At 35.3% G+C, this 17,558-nt stretch overlaps 1 protein-coding gene across 1 annotated transcript in view; it reads left to right on the top strand.

The window, feature by feature from the left end:
- Positions 1 to 453: 453 nt before the first annotated feature.
- PMCA (plasma membrane calcium-transporting ATPase 3) overlaps positions 454 to 17,558 on the top strand; it is a 216,902-nt gene continuing 199,797 nt past the window's right edge. The window contains exon 1 of the mRNA XM_081993879.1: positions 454 to 615. The gene's annotated coding sequence lies outside the window, so the exon portion shown is untranslated. The remainder of the gene's footprint in view (positions 616 to 17,558) is intronic.

Genomic DNA, 17,558 nt, shown 5'->3' with positions numbered 1-17,558 from the left:
GAAAGATAATTAATGTGAGGTCAAATAGCGTGGAAAATTAAAATTGACCAAAATAGAGATGCGGCAACATAGTCATATGAGGGATCGGCGACCGTTCGAACGATCAGCGCAGGCGGCTCGGCGCCACGACGCCGCACAGCGGTCCAAAAGCGCACAATGCGTCTGTAAAAGCCAAAAATATAATTTACAAGGCTGTTTATTGTTAGCGCATCCTGAAGAAGAATAAACAGAATATTTGGTACACTCAAGGAGGAGACTGCGGACTTTTTTAAGGGTTTCTTTCATCCATTCCATTTTTTTGCTATTGGTGGACGAAATTGGATTTTGAGTGTGCGTCGTCGCTAAACAGGCCGCATCTTCCGCGCCTGCTGCAATGAAAGTGGCGTCCTCCAACGATTCAGATTGGAATTAGGCTCAGAAAACGAGCGGTTTGCTGACGGAAGCGAGCTTGGCATCGTGCAGCAGTTGTGCGCGAAAGTGTGGTCTGGGTGCCCTTCGGTTTGGCCCGATGTTAACCTGACCACCCGCCACCGCGACTGTGCATAGCCGACAAAACAGGCTGGGGCGACCAACTAACGAAGCAACAGAAAATATTGGACCAAGTCGAATAGAAAAGTAAGTAAAATAGCGAGCGCTCGAACTAGGTCACTTTTCATCAAACCTGATACATGCGCTCAAAATCTACCTATACATGAAAAAAAATCTACCGGAAAATAGAGTTACCAGTCTTGCATTACCTATAGAATAATTCAGCACACATTTTATACGGAAAAATCTAAAATTAGCTACTTTCAATATCGTAAAAAAAAGTTGCAATTTATTTTAGGTTACTATTAATTACACAAGGGGATAAAGGTGTCATATGTGGCATTTCTTAGTATATTTCAGTTTAATTCATTTAAATATCGATTTTTTTTTGAGAGAATCGAAGTTTAATATATTTTTTTCGCATCGCGACGCACTATGGGGTATTTTGACTTAAAAAATAATCAAAATTGCATTCTAGTAAAAGTACAGAAAGATGGTCATGAGAGAGTACAATGAGTCATTTCCAAAGTGGATTTAGATGCGTTAATGTCCGACAGGGCTATTATTTCATCAATAATGACACCTATTAAGGTCAATTATCTAAGAAATAATGCCCTAGGGCGTTATTTTTCATAATGGCCTCAGGTGAGGGCAATATTTTTTATAATGCCCTCTGACCATTTTTTAAATACATATCTACAGAATGAAAGTCGAACATTAAACATTGAAGACACCACAGGCATTACAGGAAATAATGCCCACGGTCGAAGTAGACCCCCCGGAGGCCTTCGTGTTCTACCCTATCGACCTCATGCATTATGGTCCTTATAATGCCCTTGGTATCTTAATTACTATTTTTGCTTGTAGTGCTATTTTTAGCGATTTTATTTTCATAAACTGTTGCATTCTAAACGGAAGCGTTTAATATGGAGAATTTAGAAAATGATAAATAGGTGCATGCATTAGCATTGCTATCCCAGAAACTATAGTTGATAGAGCTTTAGTTATATAAAGGCAAAGTTGCGCATTTTATTGCTAAATAATTTGGCAAAAAAAATTCAAAAAATTTTCATTACTTCCGGAGATATCCGACAAAAACCGAAAAAGGCAAACTTCTATTTTCTTTTTTTACCACTTTATTATTGATTATTTTGGAAAATCAATGACACCTTCTGAAGGCACTTTTTTATGCTCTTCGAGAAAATAGTTTTAGTTTTCAGCTTCGACGTTTCGTTTTTTAGATACCATTATCAATTTCAATTTTTCAAATACGGACCTGAATTTTTTATTTCATTTTTTAGTAGCTACAGACCTCCCGATACTAATGATGTGCCACAATTGTCAAAAAATTATACCTCACAAACGTACTCACTTTCCACCCGGGTGGAAAGTAAAAGCAGGTAATTTTCATCTTTCCACCTGGTTTACACGTAAGAAATAATGTAATATTACATACTGTTACGATTTTCCCGTGGGTTCACACAAAGTCAATTTAACTCAACAATTAATAAATTTATTTACACTTCAAAACACTCCGTACAATAATTAACTCAACTACTAAAAAAAAAACACTACTACAATTCCACAATTATTCCACTATTTAAGCTTAACCGCGTTCCCAAATCACTACTACTGCGGTTGACACCGCGTCTTTTATATTCGCAAACCACGTTCTAGAATGACCGCGAAACGCTTCGCGGGTTGCCTTGACCATTCAAGAATCTTCCAGGTAGCGCTTCCTAACTGTGGCCTACTTTAATACGCGCCCGGCCAGATATTGCGGCGCATCAGTTTCATCCCGAAGCGAGCGCTCGTTAAGAAGTATCGAGCATAGTAGGCCCAGACCGTAACAATACATAGTTGAAAATAAAACATTTTCCAAACTTTTGTTCCTACTTCCTGAATCTAACACATTGTAGGTATTGCAAAGCATTTTTCAACAAATCACAGATACTTTGTTACAAGTTCTACTTAAGTCGAACTATTTTTTGATCTCAAATTTATAATACTCATGTGACTAGTAATTTAATTTGACATACTTCTGGGGAGATTTCTTGGTGATTAAAAGGATATTTGAAAAGATTTGGGAAAAACGGGGAGATTTTTGAGGATATCTGAAGAATTATAAGAGATCCGAAGATATCTGGGGAGATCCGAGTAAATCTAAGCAGATTTGAGAAGATTTTCTGGGGGAAACAATCACTTGACCCAAATAATGGGCACCCTTCGGTTTAATATGGAGAATTTAGAAAATGATAAACAGTTTACGTATACAGGGTGGGAACTTCCAAGGTGACCCATCATCACAGGGTTTGTTAAATGGAGAAAAAGTTTGGTCATTTAGTGCCCGTCTTCAAATCTAAGATATCTACAGGGGTTATCAGATTATCACCAAATTACTAAAACCTTTTATTTCCTTTTTTTTGTAAATATGTCACTAACCGTTCCAATACCAAAAATGTGGTATCTTTCAGCTCATTGTTTGACATAACGTAGATAATTAGAAAAAATGTATCTAGGTTTAAGACATTTCCAAGACCCCAATGATGGGTCACCTTGAAAGGTCCCACTCGGTAAATACGCAAAAATTGCATTTGTCACGTGGTCGTCAACTTTCGTGAATCGGACTGTACTTCTTGCAAAGCCAATTTTTTACTCCTAAATCGTGCCTCATGAACTTTATCTCGAGACAGAAATTAAACTTTCCACCGTGGTTTGTATACTATTTTATTCAACATTCCTGGGACAGTCAATAATGACAGTAGTCAGAATGTTGTAATATTCCAAAAATGCTTTAAAAATAATTTATAATCCTAGAAGGTAAATTTGTAGCTAACTACCGAAAATTGAAATTTTCAATTCTATTTAATTCTAAATAAAATATTTAAAGCGTTTTTTAATCCTAGTTGTACTTTAAAAAAACAAAATTAAATTAAAATGAATTAAGCTAAATTAGTTAGGTACTGGTTCTTTTTAAAATTTCTAGAAATAGTTTTATAAATATAAAAACATCTTCACTTGTTACAAGCGAATATCTAATTTTTGACCTTTCCGGCTCTATATTTAGCTTTTGTAAAATTTCTCCATGTAAAACTGAAGAAATAATGCATACTTCTGCAAATTTTGGTTTTCTGAAAAAACATTATTTATGGGAAAACTCATTGTTAATATACTAAACAGGAAAATGATATAAATATGACAAAAAGAAGCGAACATTGTTACGTCATCTCATTGTACTTTGATTTTTGCAAGTCAATATTATTTAATACATCTAGAAAAATGACTATTTTATACATCATTTTAATTGTCAAATATATAGAAATTACACGTTAGGGGATGATTGAATGAAGAGAAATTGAATTGAAGTTTTGCATGCTAACTATTTCCGCCAGAATGGATGGAGCTTTAGTGTGGTTTTATTCATACTAATATATTACTAACTATTTTTTAGTAACAACTGGAAAATTATGAATATCTTGCGACTATCCTCTCCCTGATACTATATGATCCCTGAAATATAAATTCTAACCAACAAATTTAACTTATCTACCGAACTTTTCTCTAAGATTACTTAGAGAGCTGTACAACATTAATTCTTTATGTTCAAGCGGCTTTGACATCTGGCATAAATCAAGCTTAATGAAAAAAAAAAAAAAAACGTTCTGAAATATTATCATCACTTCGCCTTTTCTATTACATTTTGTGTACATTTAATGATGAGAAGCCTAACATATAAACGTAATCTGTGCACGTGATGGTGCAATAAAAAATATCGTTACTGCTCTACTATTATCTCTAAAATTGGTTAATGTGAAATCATATCTTTCACTCTTAAAGCACTAAAAACAGTTCAAATTTTTGCACCGATGTGTAGAAGTTAATTTAGTAGTGAAGAAGCTTGAAATGACATTTTCCAAGCTGACAATGTCATTTCACAACTTATAAGTCAAAAACTTTGTGAAGATAGTCTTGAAACTCGATTTTCCAAGATGAAAGCAGTTTTAAAGCACTAAAAATAGTCCAGAGTTCTAAGGAAATTAAGGACAAAGAAAAAAAAACTTGAAAAGTTAGTGTTCAAGTCAATTTTCATGAACCTAATGTCAATATCTTGTATTTAAGACTATTTTCAAGACTAAATTATTGAAATTTGTCTTTAAATTATGAAAACCTCCTTCAAATGTAAATTTTAAGCTTGTAATGTCACTTTTTATTGGGTCAGAGTCACTTTTAGTATCCGTCAATTTTCAACGTTTAAATGTGTGATTTTGTAGTCAAAAATCATATGAAAAGTAGTTTTTTATGTATACAAGTCAATTTTCAATACTAAATACTTGCAATTTATCTGAAAACTATAACGACTGACTACAAAGACAGTTTTTAAGCCTCTCAAGTCAATTTTCACCGTTTCAAAGTCAATTTACTGGTTTCTAAATACGAATTTTCTTTTCCAAGTCTTTCAATTTGTCTGAAAACTGATAGACAATTTTTATGCTTCTTAAGTACATTTTCATCGTTTTCAAGACAATTTTTAAGTTGGCATGGGTTGGTTGTGGGACTTTGAACGTAATGACTCGTAAACGAAGTTTCAAATCAGAATTATATAAGAGATACTTTCTTTTTCAAATTGAACATGGAAATTAAAAGAAATCTATATGAACCTATGACCTATTAACTAATCTAAAGAATGAAGGCTCTAATCTTGAATTCTATTTTTCACTTAATGTTGCACTTAAATTCCTGATTTTGGAAAGCAAAAATGTTCGAAAAGGATTTAGCTTACCTTATTATACTGGTTCAAAAACAAAGGCTTTAACCCTACAATTCAATTTTTGACAAGGTCTTAAATGCTACGTTGCACGGCATAATTGAAATTCTAAATTTAGAAAGAATTAATTTGCTAAAAAGTGCAACGAGACACAAAGAAGCCAAAAAAAACAAAAAATGTAAAAAATTTGTTTATCAATATTGCGTGCAGAAGAACAATTTTGCTCTAAATGGACGTTCTGGTACATACTTACTGGCTAGATTATGCAGAAGACTCAGAGGAGTTTTTTTCACTTAAACTGTTACTAGCAATACATTTTCTATCTAAAAGACTGACAAAATGTAAATTTGTCCTAAATGAATGTAGAAAGGAAGATATTTGGGAAAAACAGCAGAAAGACAGACTCAAATGAGCTAAGAATAGTTATTTGCGCAACTAGGGAGGAAAGTGCAACTTGTGCTCCCGCGAACAAATTGAGACCCGAAGTTAAGCAGCAGTTAAATACTATGTTAATACCTGCCTGTAAAAAATGGTGTTGTTACTGAAGATATGTTTGCCAATTTGTCAAGAAAGTGACAAACTGTCTTTACTGGTGACATTTTCCTCCCTAGGGAGGAAAATAATTTCAGTCTCTCTGGTGGCACTTTCACTCCCTAGAATAAGGACAGACAATCAGACACATTAGAGAAGATTGCCCCATACGGTCTTTTCTTTTGAAATGTATGATTAGTTTATCCTGGTTGATAACCTTGTAGTAATTTTTTAATGTTCTGTATATGATATTCGCAGCAATCTTCTGTAGGCCCATATATCAAAAGCATCTATTATTCTTCGCTTGGCCATTTTTAAAGTCCCGGTCTCAGACGCATATGTGGCAATAAGAGAGGTCAAGGAGTTTAGTAACTTCAGTTTGTTCCGTTGAGATCATAGACGTTGAGATATTGCAGAGTTTTTCTATATTAGTAGATGTGATTTCTTCGTCACATCTGCCTTTGATTGTGATACGTGATCCTAATTAAATAGTTGAATTTGTGTCAACTGCGTTTCTGTTTTTGATTCTTCTTCATGTTCTGTTACATCTTCTTCTCTAAGCAAGTGGACAATCAAACTTTAGTTGTTTTGCAATTCCACCTTGTGTCATTTAGTCTCGTTTCTTCTGACACTTTCCTTTCTTCTTTGCCTTTCTCTGACCCATATTAATCTTCGAAAATCTATAAATTTGTATCAGAAGATAGTGGCATCTACAAGTCTCTAACACCTATTTCTTTGCTTGTATATCCACAACAGCAAGATTCAGTCTGTTCGCCGTCATACTATACGTTTAACACATAGGAACGTTTCCTAGTCCAAGCGAATATAGGATAGTAACAGTAGGTTAAGTTAAGTAAGCACAAGAGTCACAAAATCCGAAAAAACGAATCACTTGAAGAGATTTTATTGCATATCTGAACGCACGCTGCTAATTTGAATTGTTAGGGGTTTAAACGCGTTTAACTACGCCCAAGCCCTTAACTACGCCTACACGGGATGGGGGCAGGACACGGGATGGGGGCAAGACACGTGATATCGACCGCAAATCTGTAAACCGCGGCAAATACAAGCAAATTTATGAAAATAATGGGACTAAATTTAGGAAATAAATAGCACATTTAGTATGTCCAAAACAGGTGTCGTACGTAACATAGTACCAGTCTACTACTAACTATAACCCTTTGTATATTAACCCTCATTACAAATTTATTTTTCATGCTTCGAAATTCTAATTCTAAATTAGGATTAACATTTCAATAATTGATTATTCGCACAATTCAATTTATAGGGATGGTCTTTTACGGGGTACGAATTGTTTATTATATCACTTAATGAGAACACATTCACTGATGCCGAATTTCAAATTATTCATATCAACCTCGAACAATAAATGGGGTATTAATTGCTTACACGTTTTCATGCTAATTTCAGGTTTACAGTCAACTATCTCAAATTTAGAGCTGAATAGTTCTAATTGGAATAGCTTTTATTTATTGACTCGAATATTAATCGGCTAGTTTAAATATATGCGCATATATAAAGGGCGATAGCAAATATTCCGTAAACGTCAGAGGCAGAATGCAATCGGAACAAAATCCTTGAAATGTTGTTGTCACGTATCATTCTATAAGAATGGTGTTATTTTCGATAGAATTCTACGTCTCGTTATTCCGAAGCTGGAGAAAACATCTAGTGAAATATAAAATGCCAGACAAGACTTTGAAGGACAATACCCACAATAAACAGGAGGAAAATAGGGTTTTGTATTTGTTGACATTTAGGAAAAATACATATTTTTCCAACTAGAAGACATCTGTTCAATCCATAACTACCTATTATTATTTTCAATGTAATGTTGGAGTGTTTTTATTTACTTGGAAATAAATAATAATTATTTTATAGAATTTTTTCTCTAAAAGACATCTGGTCGAATATACAAACGTAATGTAATGTAATTTTAATTTCAAATAAGGCTAGGTCAGTAAGGATATTTTTTTCCATTGTTACACTGGTATGTACGATCATACAGGAAAGTCTCTATTTCCCCAGTAAAGTCTACTTGGTTATTTGTGAATCTACATACACATTTTAGAGATCTTGGAAAAGAATTTGGCAAACCAATACTTTGCCATTCGTCCTTTGATGTGCCACACACTATACTTTGATAGTTTTCTCATCACAACTAAAAATTTTAATATCATTGATACTTTTTAAAGCAAGAGGCCTTCTGATTAATTGATGGCCAACAGCTTTGGAGTTCCCAAAACATAAGAATTGTGTATTCTCTTTGTTTGAAATAATTCGATAACAATTTGTTCAGGTCTTGGTTGGTAACTCCAAAGTCGTTGAGGTATAAGTGTAGAAATCAACACAAACAAATCAAGTTTTGGTCCACAAAATCTTCTAATTAGTGATTCTTTCACATTCTTTCGTCTCAAACTTAGAAGATGGTGATTTAGTTCCAAATCCTTTAATCCGAGCAATTTTGGCTCAAGTTTTCATTTAATTCTGAGTTGGCACTTCGTTCTCATCTTCTCGAGTCAAGGTTCCATCAGAACACTATCTGCATCTTTTACAAATATTGTCGTTGGACTATTATCGGGTAGGCTGGTGACAAGTTAACTTTTCACTGTGTTCTGAGAGTAAGTTGCATGCAATTCTTTACACTTTGATGATGACTTCCGAATTACACGTCATAGTTATAAACAAAATCTGATAGTTTCTATCTTTTTCGCTAAGGAATAAGTAAGTATTTCAACTGTGTTTCCCCTAAATTGTAACACCAGAAGAGGAATTATTCTGTTATCAGGTTGGAGCCCCTTGTCAAACAATGATTCCCATTGTTTTATGCAGATTGGTAGTATTATTACTGCTTTCTTTTATAACTGGTCAGTTGGGTAAACAATGACTTTGACTATCATTCAATCTCGCTTTTGATGATACCTCAGCATTTATGTGGTCTTTCTTTCCAGATTTCCTTTAATATTCACCTCATGTAGCAAGGAGTTCAACCTCTTCACTAACGATTTGTAGTTGTCGGGAGAAAGTGGTTGATCTTTTAGAATTATACTTCGTATCTTCCGTTGTCATTAAATGTTACTGTCTGAAGAAATGGATCTCTGGTGGGTCGACCGAATGTAGTTTGTTGTGTAATGTTGTTGTCGGATTTACTTGGATAGTCTCAACTGGAACCTTTCCTATTACTGTCCAACCAAGTAATGTTTCGGAAGCCACCAGACCACATCTTAACATATGGTTTGCCCCAGTATAATATGCCCAGCTACATCTGCTCCTAGTAACACATCAATTCTTCGAACTTCGACTTGACATACTTTCTCTCTCCAGTCGTGTACTTCATGACTGGAAGTGTCGTGATCTCATGGTTGCCATTTAAGTTGTAGTTTGGGCAATTTTAGTTATTTATCCCTGTCTGAGACATTTCCGATGTTTTCTGAAACCTGAGAGACCCCCTTTCTGAGTTCCTGTGCATTCCTTAACTTGGTCGATCCATCGCCTTGGGGAGTGTCTCAAGTTCGTTTCTCCTCCAGCTTCTCTTGCACAATCAGTTTTTCCAGATTGTCATCCTTCCTTCTGGTGACGTGTCCAAAGTATTTCAGGGTTTTCCGCTTTATTATACTTGACAGCTTGTTTTGAATTCCCAATTCTTTCAGTATGAAAACATTAGCATATGCTTCTACGTGCTGTCCAAGGGATCCTCAGGCATCTAGCTTTTTGATGTCAGCGGCCCTTAAGGTCCAAGCTTCCGCTCCATATATGGCATTGGGAAATACAAGTGTTCTAACTAACTCACATTTTATTGCCTTCGTAACGTGGATACCTTGATATACGTCTATGTCTAAACCAGCTAACTATTTAATACTTGAAGCAGCAAATGCAGGGTTAACATCATAACAGGTTTTCTTTTCATCTAAACATCAATATTATAACAAAGAAAACAGCTCTTTTTTGCACTGCTAAGTTGTGGCGGTTCTCATATCCTGTTACAATTTTACCGATAACAGCACATAAACCATTACCATCTTTCTGCTTGGTGTGAAGCCAAAACCTTCTGCTTCAAAAGTTTTTCTTGGTTTGTTCTCTCTCGCAGAAACTTCATCAAAGGGATTGGATTTTTATTGTAGTTTCCAACACTAGGTCCCAAAGGTCTAAGATCCTACTTCACCAATTCATCTGACGTCGTTTCTTTGCCATGCTCGCTCCAACAGATGACAAACACAACTCAATCAGTTGGAGAGAATGGTAGCATATTTATTACTAGTAAGTCTCTTCGTTTGTATTGCTCTGAGCTGTGTCTCAATACTGCCACAGAGGTTAGATTGATCAACAATTACTTTGATAAATCTTTTTTTTAGAATGAGAGAGATAGATCTTTGCCTCACGCACACTTCGATCTGCAAAGTCATCTCTACCAAACTGCCATTTTAGAATGCTTTCCATTTAACTGTACTCACTATTAGCCTATTAAGCAACTGGCTCAAGTGGGGTCACATATTCTACTTTATCTGCTTCATCAATGTCTGGGTTTGTTAACGAAATTTTTAAACTGTATGACCGGAAGTTGAAGCTTGCTATTTCTACTTAATTGATGGCTTTACTGGAGCTATGTTCTTCTTCTTAGAGTGTCTATCCGTTTCGAATGTTGGCTATCATGTTGCCTATTCAAACAGCAGCGCGGAATAGCTGAGTGGTTGATTGGTTGAACCACGTTCTTAAAATTTTCAACCACTCCTCTAGGTCTATATACCTTGTATTGGGGGATCTTCTGCAAAAGGACATATCTGCTCTCATTACGCATTACATGTAACAGATATTGTAGCTTTCGAGTCTTAACTGTATTCAGGTCTTATTTTTCCTTTCCCATCCTTCTCAGCACTTCCGTTTGGTTATTCTCTCTGTACAAGGTTTTCGTTAGATTCTTCGGTATAGCCACATTCCAAATTCCTCAAGTTTTTTGGAGCAGACCTCCGTAAGAAGGATCGAAATTATGTAGCATGGCAATAGGGAAATTTTTAATGACAACTGGAAGTCGTGGCTAGTAAAGACTTTTTAACTCTTGACAGATGCTGTTCTGGCTTTGTCAATACGCGTTCTGATCTGCACAGAATGGTCCCAGTTCTCATTTATGTTCGTGCCCAAGTATATGTATTTGTTGACTTTCTCTTCTCATAAACTTTGTTTTGTTGCTGTTTATTTCCAGACCATATTGTCGACTATTATGTAACACTGTCCATTAAGAGTTGTAAGGAAGCAAACTGCTGCAAAAATAACGATATCATCTGCATACCTCATGTTATTCAATCGTTCTCCATTTAGCAGGATTCTAGTTTCAATACTTTGCAGAACTTCTCCGAAGATATATTCCGAGTACAGATTCAAAATTGCAAGAGATTTAAGCATCCCTGCCTTACACCACGTTATATTCGTATCTCCTCTGTCTACCCTGGCACAAGCCATCTGATTTCAATAAAGATTTCTGATGATTTTGAGGTCCTTCCCATCCAGGCCAGCTTTTGCAGATGTTCCGTCATTTGCGTGTGTCGCACTTGATCAAACGCCTTTTTATAAATCTACGAATCTACTAAGCCGAATTAGGTCTCAGATATCTGTTCCTCACATAGTTTAAATATTCTACTGTGAATTATCTTCAGGAATATATTTAGTAGATGGCTCATCAAGTTTACTGTTCGAAACTCGGTACATTTCTTAGCTTTTTTGGTTAAGCAAGTAAGTTCAGTAGTTGAAACCTATCATAAATAAGTGGAAAAGTATATAAGATAACGTGACAAGTATCACAACTGTCTTCTGCGAGGCCTTCTTTACTATCATCCTCCGACAACAGCAACTCGAAGATCCCTATATCTCTCTTCTAATTTTTCTTTCATTGTTTTACAGAGTCCTGAACCTTTTCTAACTCATACTCTTGTTCGCTGAGCGATTCTAGCTCGGAACTACAAGTGCAAATGCACATATTGGTGATGTCTACGACGTGAACGAGATCAAACTAGAATCAGATATTTTCTCCAAGAAGTGTTTCCAAGGTTGTTTTTTATGGAGGAGAGGAGAGGGGTTTCATTCTCCCTAAAGAACAGCCTGCATTCAGTATTTTCTACTTGGTGAAGGTTTTTTGTGAGTTGACATTGTTCTGAAGCGCAAGTTCTCTTGCTTCTTCTCTGCTTTTGCCTTTCATGAAAATTCGGATTTTTTCCATGCCAGGGTGTCGTCCCAGTGTGAGCCAGGCTATTTTCTCAATAGCTTACCCCTGTTTCAATCGGTCCTTTAAGCGCAATAGCTTACGACTCTATTGAAAATAGGGGGGCTTTGAAGTCTATTATTTTTCCCGTGGTTGTCAGACAACACGTGAATTCTGGTCATAAGTTTATCCTTTGCTCTTTCCCTAGTCAGAAGATCTGCAATGCGTTGTTTTGATGGATTTTTGTCCAATCAATGAAGGTATATTTTATTGTGTCCGTCAAGGGAGATGTTTTTACATTCTTTAACTGTTTGGAAACGTATTTCAATTTGCTTATTTTTTAGTTTATGCTCAGGCAGTTATTTCTGCCTGCAATACGATCGTCTTAGTCCCTAACAAAATAAAACTCTATTTTTGTCTCCTTTTGCCTGGCACCTGCTCCTGTACTTATGGTTGTCTTCAGGTGTTGCAAATATGTCACTATGTTGGCCCATTTGTATTTATGGTGTCCCATACGCTGCTTTCAGAGCGGTGTATCCATGACCTCCGTAGGTCCAGTTGAACCCTGTCCAGTTTTACTTTGGCTTGTCCCTTGCTGGCTTTATGTCACCAAAGAAAACCTAGAAGGACCCCAAAGAGGACCTATAACTCTGGTGTGAACCACTGAATGTGTTATTCTTCGTTAACTTATTATTCCCGATTCCCTAACCTCAGTGCCAAGTAACTTTTTAAATATTTAGCTCTCCAGAATGACGACTTACGATAACTACGAATAGTGAAACGATTTATGATTTTTGTTTAACTGCTTAAATAACTGATCCCAGCGCTCATCAACCTGTTTGGATTTTAAAAAGAACATTGAAATGATACATGCTAGATGCTTATAATGTTATTTGCATTTCCACTTCTTAAAATAAACTACAAAAAATGAAATACCATGTACACCTGCGTCTAGAGACTAGAAATAGAACATTTGTTTATAATAAAGACGAAACAGTTAAGGCATACCAAGGAAAAGCGCGCAGTCTCAAGCGTACAGGCTGACTAAAAATACATTTGTAATTTTGAACCTAAAGAAAGTGGACTACTACATAAATACTGCTGAAATCTAAATACATTTATTTCCTTCAGTTTGTGTTGTAAAGAAGCCATTAACTGGATAAAAGCCTTTACAAGAAAACTGAGGAAAAGATTGGATGCTCTGGAAGTTGGAAATAAATTTAAAAACTGTAAAAATGAGATGAGAAATTTATAGCCTCAGCCAAGCTGGGATTCACTGTTTTCTATTCATACCGACCGCTATTTTGTCATTATTTTTCTATAAATAACAGCATTGCATTGACCACGACTATTGAATCCTAGCTAAAACAAATTTAGCATTCCATCCGTTCACTACAATAAAATAGTACTGAAGATCTGTTTGAGGATGGAAAGCTTCCTTAAAATTGAAAGTTTGTCATTAAATCTAATGTTTATGAAATGTTTTCAAGATCGTGAACCATGTTGTATAAAATAAATATATTCAGCAATTTATCTTAGAAAGGTATCGTAAACTTTAGTAGTTTTCATTGCAACGTGCAAAATTTCTTTCGCACCTCTTTAATTAAACGAAAATTTAAGTAAAGACTTTAAATAATTTTAGTATTATTGATAGAAAAGGTATTATCAATATACAGCAGCCTACTCAGGAAGAAATATTTAATAACACTGTTAATAAAATATATTTGAAAAATTCCCCGCTTTATTTATTTATGAAAACCTAAATTTACTCGCTTGTTACACCTTCGGTATTTACAAATTTAAATAATCAATTAATGTGATGATTGTTACTGCCCAAAACTTACCATGCTGTACAAATAAATGTAATTGCCTACTATAATAGAACATTTATGATGGATAATTTTTCTTATGTTGAGAAACTTAACATACATATTAATAATAATTACAAGCCATTTATCGACACATGTGTGCTACATCCACTTACAGGAAAATAAACTACATTCAATAAGAGGAATTATGTTCCTTGCCTAATAGCACTACAGGGATGGAAATATCAAAATTATTCTTAGGCAATCAATGATAAGAAGTTAATGGACTGGAGATAGCGTTAGAGATGTGCACAACACTTCTAAAACGTCAATGTCTTCAGGTTTCTCTAAATGATCAACATGAATGTGCGTTTTGAAGCATTCTTGTCTCATATTGGACGAGGATTTGCCAGACATCCACTTGCTCTTGTACTCTTCAAAGCATCGTTTATGTCCTTGGTAGAGAGTGGTTCCTTCTTCTTTAGGACAAGAGTGAGGTTGCAATGTTTGTTCAAAAACAAAATACCTCTATAATTATCATCAGTCCTCTTCATTTGTAAACTTTCACCTGCCTCACTTGTTTTGCTTCTTCAGCACACCTGACCATCATCATTTGGACCGGATAATGATTTGTTTTATAGTTGAACCTCTGATTGGATCATTGGATGGGTAGGTGTTGGTTCGGATTCAATCTATTTTGTGAATTCCAATTCCTTCTTGAATGTTGATTTGAAGCTCGACTTGATGATACATATTGTGTTTCATTTTGTTGGTCAGCCATTGGTCTCAATCTATACATACATTCTTTTAGATTTTTGACACACTCTTCCATAAGCAGGACATTTTCCTCTTACATGTTCCTAACCACTTCTTGTAGAATTTATTCATAGGCAATCAATGATAAGAAGTTACAAATCAATGGATTGGACAAAGATACCAAACACATTGTATGTGATGATCAGTGAAGAACTAGCGCTAGAGATGATTTTTTCTTCTTTTAAAAATCAAACATAAAACGCCTGACAGGTCTGTTGTCAAAAGTTGGCTGCTTGTGAGGATACACGTGAATGTGGTGTTTGAGACATTCTTGTCCCATATTTGACCAGACAATTACTTTCGTTTGCACTTATACTCTCCAAAACATCGTTTACGTTTTTGGTAGAGAGTGTTTCTTTAGAACAAGACTTAAGTTGCAATGTTTGTTCAAAAACAGAAGTACCTCGATAATTATCTAGTACTAGTAGTGTCTTTTCTATGTCTTTTCCATTTGTTATATTTCACCTGCCTGACTTTTTTGCTTCTTCAGCAGTCTTTCAACTTGGATGATCCATCATTATTTAGACTGAATAATGATTTGTTTTATAATGGACTCTCTGACTGAAATATTGGATGGGTTGGTGTTGATTCAGATTCAATCTATTTTATGAATTCCATTTTTTTGTTGAATGTTGATTTGATTCTCGACTTGATGGTCCATATTGTGCTAAATTTTGTTGGTCAGCCATTGGTCTCAATCTACACATCTTCTCAAGTTCTTTTACACTTTTAACATATTTTTCCATAAGCAGGGCACTTTCCTCTTACATGTTGCTATAACCACATCTTATACAATTTGTTCTTAATTGTATGGATATGTTGATTTACAAGTTCAATTGATTAGAAATAGTCCTGAATTTTCTGTAAAGACATTTACAGGGAGGATCACAAAAAAGTCTTGTCATGGTATATTTTTGTCTTTAACACCTAGGATGATCCTGTATTTAATTATCCTGTTTACGAATCTTCCAGAAACACAATTAAATTCACATTTATAATCTCTTTTTGTTAAATCGTTTATTTAAATCAAATTTAGATCGTGTGCGGCGTGCTGGAACGAGAGTCGCGCCAGCGCCATCTACAACCTGTAGCACGGTTGCCGCTGTTGCCAAGCGTTCGCCTTAAACCCAATGCCAGGGACGACGGTTACACATTGTCATAAAATTGTCTATGTTTTGTTTTTCATGTTAATTTATATTATTAAATTTAAATGGCTTCCTTTCAATATTCAAAACAAGTAAAGACTTCATCTTGTTCTTATGTTTTCTATTCTTCAGTTGTATTATCCAGTCTACACTTCATGGTCTTCCAATAATTCTACTGATTAGTAGGCACTCCAAACTTCCAATATTTTAAAGCAGAAATCCCACTTCTGACACCATATTTTATCTGTATGGTTCTTTAGTTAAAATTTGGTTCGCATTTTTCGTTTGTGAACACTTTCTGTACGTACATTTCTCATTTATTAAAAACCGAAGGTTTGGACTGTTTTGTCTGTTTTTTATCAATATTGTATATTAAATGTGGAATGTTTACATACAGCTCTTAGCAGATACTTGTAATACGATCGAGAGCAGGTAGTTGTGATTGTTGATAAGCTAGGAGCACAGAAAAGCTAGAAAAACACCAGAGAAAAACCTGACGATAACTCCAACATTTGTCTTGGAAACCAGAAGGTATCCAAACCTGCTCGGACATGTGCCAATTTCATCTCAGAATAGTCTAAATCGCACTCACAAGAGTGAAGTTCATGTAAATTACTGAGTGATATTATGGCTTTGTTCATGGTTTCTTTAAATAATTCGGTAGTAGCTTTTGGGAATCATGTTCTTAAGTTTAGAAGCCATGTTATTCTCCTTCTTGCTGGTGGTCTTCTGGATGCCATAAACTTTCCCTTGGAGAATGAAATGCTTTCGTTCTTCATAATATGTCAGAGGTACTCAAGCTTTCTTCTCTTGATGGTGTTCATTACTTTTAAATCCTTCTTCATTCTCTCCATCACTGCCCTGTTGCTTACTCTGTCCACCCATCATATTCTCAGAATCCTCTTGTAAAGCCATATTTCGAAGGCTTCAAGTTTTCTTTGTATTGCCTCGGTTAATGTTTATGATTCCAATCCAAAGAAAAGAATCGCGGAAATATAGCGTCGGAAGAGTCTGATTTTGATGTAGATGTTAACATTGTGACTTTTAAACAGTTGAGCCATTTCGTTGAAAGCGGCCCTTGCTACACCTGTTCTCCTGTGAGTAGTCTCAATTTTCATTGATCGTGGTTTTCAGATAAGTGAACTGTGCTACTCTGTCTATTGGTTGTTGTTGATCGATAATCCGTATCTTTCACCAGTTTCTCTACTGATTATCATGAATTTGGTTTTACTAATTAAAATTCCTATATCGGTATTCTCAATAAGCAGCCCTGCTTGACTCCTCGAAGAATGTTTACTATGTTGCTTGGTTCTTCCATATTGATCTTAACAGTAGCTGATTGTTTTCAGTTAAGGTTTCGGATGGTTCTTAAATCCGTATCATCCATCCTCGTATTCATCAAGACGTTATCATCTTTTCATGTTTTATTCTATCGAACGCCTTCTGATAGCCTATAAAACACGCAAAAATATCACAGATCATATCCCTACAACGCTGGAATAATACTTGTAGTCAGAAAACTTCATCTCTTGTACCTTCATAAATTCAAATTGTGTATGTGACACCCTATTTCAGATCCTATAGATTCTTCGATGAATGACTTTGAGGAACAGCTTTAGCATGTGACGACTTATAAGACTAATTGTTCTGTAGTCACCACACGCTTGGGCTACCTGTCCTTGGTAAAATTATAAAATCAGATATATGCCATTCTTTTGTATATCCATACTGAAATCTGTTACATTCAAATGAGT

Source organism: Ips typographus, linkage group LG16 (assembly GCF_016097725.1).
Source record: "Ips typographus isolate SLU linkage group LG16, UJ_Ityp_2.0, whole genome shotgun sequence".
Taxonomy (NCBI): Eukaryota; Metazoa; Arthropoda; class Insecta; order Coleoptera; family Curculionidae; genus Ips; species Ips typographus.
Note: the sequence above shows the minus strand (reverse complement) of the source record. Positions and strands in the feature narration are given on the sequence as shown.